At 45.9% G+C, this 6,000-nt stretch overlaps 1 protein-coding gene across 1 annotated transcript in view; it reads left to right on the plus strand.

Annotated features, from left to right (window-relative positions):
- The window catches only part of LOC135513756 (uncharacterized), a 56,049-nt gene that overhangs the window by 40,835 nt on the left and 9,214 nt on the right, over nt 1-6,000 (plus strand). The gene's annotated exons all lie outside the window — the stretch shown is intronic.

Raw genomic sequence — 6,000 nt, forward strand, 5'->3', positions numbered from 1 at the left:
CAACAGTCCATTATCTTTGGTGCTGTACAACTTCATCAACAAGCTGGCAAACAAGCTACTGAAATTGCCATTCAAATAAGCTTGCTCTAGGCTGCTGTAGTTGGAGTCAGTTTGCTCAACTGATCGAGCTGATAGAGCATGGTAGCTCCGTAGCTATGACGCACTTGCTAGTACTGCAAGTATAGAGTACCACAACATGCGTTTGTTTTAAGTGTTTCCAAAAACCCACATGGGAAAAATTAATGGTGGAAAACGCTTGTATCCATTTCCCTGTTTGACCGTTAGGCGTTATGGGTGTTATGACACCTCCACTGTGGGGATCTATGGGTAGCTGTAGCCAGAGGTACAAGAAGCTAAGCGAGAGGGATCACTGAGCCCCAAAATCTGCCTTTTCCAGCAAGTGTCTTTTTGTTTTGTTTTGTTTTTCAGTCACCAAGCAAGGAGGTTTTGTATGGAGGTCAATGAGAGAGTGTCGAATTTGGTTAACAAATAGTTTAATGGCTTATTTGCTACGTGTGGCTTATTTGTTCAAAAATAAGTTTCGTAATGCTTCGGTTATTACCAGTGTACTGATATAAATAGTATGGACATGTGACATCCCTGCAACTTGGGGACAAACACTTTAGAGAGCCCTGTAATATCCTGCTAGGATATATTATGTTCAGTATGATTACGTCTAGACTATCACATGCTGCATCCCTGTCATAAAGGTCTCGTGAGAAATAAACAAGTCAATTCAATATTCGTTGTCAATCCCTTTCCTTTAATTAGACACGAAGAGTGACAGTCAAATGGAAATGTAACATGGTGTCAGAAAGAAAGAAACTCATAATCAAAATAATAAAATGAGAATCATCGGGCTTTCCAACACAGAGGATGGATTGGGGTTCATCAAACTTACCTGGCTCGTGGAGAAAGTGTCAACAGCATGTCGAACTAATGTCCTCTGGATTGTTACGTGCTGAGAACGAGATGGAGAAGTGCAGCTATCTCCTGTTGTGGATGGGGGGAAAATGACGAGATGTATTTAATACGTGGACACTTACAAACACAGAGGCAAAGACAGTGAAAACGTATTATGACAAGTCGGAGGAATATGTCAGAAAAGTTTCAAGAAAATCTACATGGAGTTAGCAAGTCCTTCAAGTATTTTGTTACCCAGGTAAAGTTGACAGTTAAAGACTGTAACTATCCAAACAGTGACGAGATGGTTAAAGATCGGATTGTTTTTGCTACGAACTCACATGAAGTGCATGAAAAGCTATTGAGTCATGTCTCATCAGATTTGACTTTGGAAAAGGACATATACATTGTCACGCTCTGACCTTAGATATCTCTGTTTTCTTTATATTTTGGTTGGGTCAGGGTGTGACGAGGGTGGGTATGCTAGTTTTTGTATTGTCTAGGGTTTTTGTATGTCTATGGGTTTTGTAGGTCTAGGTATTTGTATGTCTGTAGTGGACTGACATGGTTCCCAATCAGAGGCAGCTGTTTATCGTTATCTCTGATTGGGGATCATATTTAGGTAGTGTTACGGTTTTCTTCTAACTCCTCCTCTGACGAAGAGGTGTAGCAAGGATCGGACCAAAATGCGGCGTGGTAATTTTCATACATGTTTAATGAACGAATAAACACGAACAATACAAAACAACAAATGTAACGTGAAAACCTAAACAGCCTATCTGGTGACAACAAACACAGAGACAGGAACAATCACCCACGAAACACTCAAAGAATATGGCTGCCTAAATATGGTTCCCAATCAGAGACAACGATAAACACCTGCCTCTGATTGAGAACCACTTCAGACAGCCATAGACTTATCTAGAACACCCCACTAAGCTACAATCCCAATACAAACACACCACATACAAAAACCCATGCCACACCCTGGCCTCACCAAATAAATGAAGACAAACACAAAATACTTCGACCAGGGCGTGACAGGTAGCCAATTTACCTTTTGTGTTTGTAGGTTCTTGTCTGTGTAGTTGTCTGTCAGCACTCATTTGTTTAGCTTCACGTGTCATTTTATATCCCGTTGTTTTGTTAGCTTAGGAAAATATGTGGTACATTCTTGGTGTATTATATTTCTTAACCACAAGGGTTTGACGTTGAGTCATTTTTCAGGTTCATTTGATATACAGTATTTCAATACTAAAATGCATGACAGTTTATTCTGATGTTGTGAATATGAGATTACACATGGAAACAATTTATTTGTATTATAGTAAATTAGGAATTATTAGAAGTTGTTAAATCCACTATACGATCACAATGACTTTGAGAGACATTTTATTGTTCTTTTCTTAGTATATTATACAGCAGAATTATGGAGAATTGCTGTGGTAGTGCTAATTATTTCCTGTTGACAGATTTAGGAATAGGGGGGATAGCAGTGCAGGCGCCATCACCGGGCTAATGGCTTGCCATGGTCTGGTTGATGGTGGCCTGCACACTACTCCGAAAATGTCCGGTCCTACATGGTGCAACTCCAGGGGGGTTGCGCGGAGGCTCGACTATATTTTTGTACCCAGGTCTTTGGGTAAGTTGTCTGGGCGGCTGTTGCCTGTTTTCTTTTCGGATCACGACGGGGTGCTCCTGCAGGTGGGGTCGCCAGTCTGCCTCTTTGGTAGGGGGTACTGGAAGTTAGATCGGGAGGTGCTGGAGGAGCAGGCTTTTGTTGACAGGTTTTTTGGTTTCTTTTGGAGGCTTGAAGGCCTCCGGTCCATGTGCGAAGGGGTGTTAGAGTGGTGGGAATTAGTTAAGGTGAGGATTAGGGCTTTTATAATAGGGTATTGCAAGAGGGGAAAAAAGGAGGAGAGGAGGGAGGTGGATCGTATCCAAAGGTTAATTGAACTTGAGTACGAGGCAGGCAACCTCGGCGGGTCGTTTGACTGGGAGGGATCCGCAACCCTAAAGGCGCAGCTCAGGGAGTTGCAGGAGCGGAAGGCTCGAGCTTTCCTGGAGCGTGCGCATAGTGGCTTTGTAGAACACAATGAAACTTGTTCTGCTATGTTCTTTAAGTCGGTTAGGGCCAGACAGAGTAGGAAGGTAATGCATGGCGTTAGGGAAGAAAATGGTAGTATAGTTAGAGAACCAGAGGATATGGTCAGGGTGACAACTGATCATTTCCAAGGTTTATTTAAGGAAAGTGAAATAGATGTAGAGCAGGGAAATGTGTTTTTAGAACACTTGTCCAGGCGGTTGCCGGAGGACATTAGAGAAGTGATGGAGGCCCAGATCTCACTAGAAGAGGTTGAGAGCGCTCTTAGGAGGATGGGAAAAGGGAAGGTGCCTGGGATGGATGGGCTGCCGGCTGAGTTTTATCTCAAGTTTTGGGGTATACTTGGACCAGTGGTCCTCGAAGTCTTGAAGGCCATCCTTGAGACGGGGGTCCCGGGGGGATCAATGGCTGTTGGTGTGCTGTCACTTTTATATAAGAAGGGGGAAGTAACAGACCTTGGCAACTGGCGGCCGTTGACCATGCTGTGTGTAGATTATAAGCTACTTGCAAAGGTTTTAGCAGACCGTTGCGTACAGCCCTTCCCTACGTCGTCCATGAGGATCAGACGTGCGGGGTAGAGGGCCGCTCTATTAGATGGAACCTAAAGTTAATCAGGGACTCCATCGTTTGGGTTGAAGATAGAGGACTGTAATGGTAGAAGATAGAGGACTTTAATGGTAGCAGCGCTAGATCAGGCGAAAGCCTTTGATCGCGTGAATAGATCCTTTTTATTCAGAGTGTTAGGTCGATTAGGATTTGGGGAGAAGTTCATAGGATTGATTCGTACATTATATGTCGGAGCGGGGTGCCGAGTTAGTGTAAATAGTCACTTAGGTGATGTTTTGACCTCTCATCTGGGGTCAGGCAGGGGTGCCCACTCTCGGCTCTCCTCTTCGTTCTGTACATGGAGCCTCTGGGGGCTGCCATTAGGGCAGACACAGGGGTGGAACGCTTGTTGATCCCTGGAAGTGGTGGGCTGCGTGTTAAGATGACGCAGTACGCCGACGACACTTCCTTGCTGCTGTGCAAGGACTCGTGCCTAACAAGGTCCCTTGCCATCTTTGGGGATTTCACCCGAGCGTCGGGAGCGGTTCTGAACCATGCAAAGTCTTCCGTCAAGTTTTTCGGAAGATTGCGCGGTAGAACGGATGTGCCCGGGGGGGGGTTTATCTCTCTGTGAGGGGACCCTGAGGATTCTCCGGGTCCATTTTGAGACCTCCAGCTCAGCGACGCTAAACTGGAACATGCGTATCGCAGTGGTACAGAGGAAGCTAGCAATGTGGAAGGCTAGGTATTTGTCTTTTATGGGCAAAGTCCTGGTCCTAAAGGTGGATGTGTTGCCATCTCTTTTGTATTTGGCGTACATCTACCCATTGCCGGCTTGTCTGAGGAGGCCTCTAGTGAGGCTTGTGTTTCAGTTCATGTGGAGTGGCAGGTGCGAGTGGGTCGCCAGGGAACGCATGCTCTGTCCCATCGGGGAGGGAGGTAGGGGGGTACCACATTTCCCCCTCAAGCTGGACGCAATTTTTGTTTCTTTCTTGTTAACGGAGCTTGCTCATCCAGTGATACACCCGTCCGGTTACCTCCTGCGGGTGTTCTTCTCGTATCAGGCGAGAAGCGTAATGGTGTGGTCTAACACGGGTCCTCGGGCGGAACAGCTGTCGTGGCACTTTGGTCATGCGGCCAAGTGGCTGCGTGCGCACCCTGAGGTTGAAGTTGCCCGAGTAGGTTTAGATCACAGGCACCTGTACGAGGAGGTCAGAAAGGCAGGGAGTCCGGCGCCTGTAGTGGGCATCTCGGAAGTGGTCTGGGAGGGAGTGCAGGCGCGGGGTCTGGACAACAGGCTCAAGGACCTGAATTGGTTGAGCCTTCATAAGTGTTTGCTGGTACGTTCCATCTTGTACCGGTATAGTTTGGTGCAATCCCCCACCTGTCCAAGATCCTCTTGTGGCAGGGAGGAGACTGTGCGCCATGTCTTTTGGGACTGTGCCTTTGCCGGAGTAGTATGGGCTAGGGCACGGGTGTTGTTAGGTTTGGTAATTGGGGATTTTGTATTGACGTGGGCCAGGTTAGAGAGGGGTGTAGGGAGAGTGAGAGGGACGGATAGGGACAGGTTTCTGCTCTGGCTTCTCATGAGTCTCTTTAAACGGGGGCTGTGGGAAGCAAGGCTGAACATGGAGAAGACAGGGAGAGATTGGGGGGGTGGAAGGGATAGTGAGGAGAGTGGAAGGAGATTTGAGGGGGAGGATGAAGAGGGAGGAGGGGAAGTGGGGGCAGCATGCTGCTCGGGAGAGGTGGAAGGGGGGTTTAGGGCTGGGTGTCATTTAGATTTGTAAGGGGATAGATTAGGGACGGGGAGATAGGGAAAGGTAGTTTGTAGGGTGACGGGGAGGGAAGATGCTCCCCTGAGGTTTTGTTTGGGGTTTTTGTTTAGTTAAATTAAAATACCATTATTGGAGTATGTATGAAAATTATGAGTTGTAAAGAATGAATGGTATTGAAGGTAATAAATTATTTTTTATAAAAATAAAAAAATAGGGCTGTTATTGTTTTTTTCCACATTACGTTTATTGTTTTGTATTGTTCGTTATCATCTTGATTACAGATGTTTAATAATAACCACGCTGCATTTTGGTCCTCTCCTTCGACGGAAGAAAACCTTAACCATCTCATCTTCTAAGACCTCTGAGAAATCTAAAACAATTCAGAAACATGATGAAGCCAGTCTGAGACCATCTTGCCGTAAAGCACGTTGTTTTAATTGATGCTATAAGGAAGTGAATACACGAGAGAAAGAGTGAGAGAACCAATCAGACACAAGGTCACAAAGGTCATAGGTTACATGTTAACCATAATACTGTTCCATCTAGTGACTGTAGGTGTAGTAGACGGTGTTTATCTTCAGCTGGCAGATCTCAGTGTGTGTTCCTGGGCGGATGGTGGTGGTGCAGGTTCCCATGTAGCGATCTGGTCCGATGACATCATCCCACACC

Source organism: Oncorhynchus masou, chromosome 25, assembly GCF_036934945.1.
Source record: "Oncorhynchus masou masou isolate Uvic2021 chromosome 25, UVic_Omas_1.1, whole genome shotgun sequence".
NCBI classification, from domain to species: Eukaryota; Metazoa; Chordata; class Actinopteri; order Salmoniformes; family Salmonidae; genus Oncorhynchus; species Oncorhynchus masou.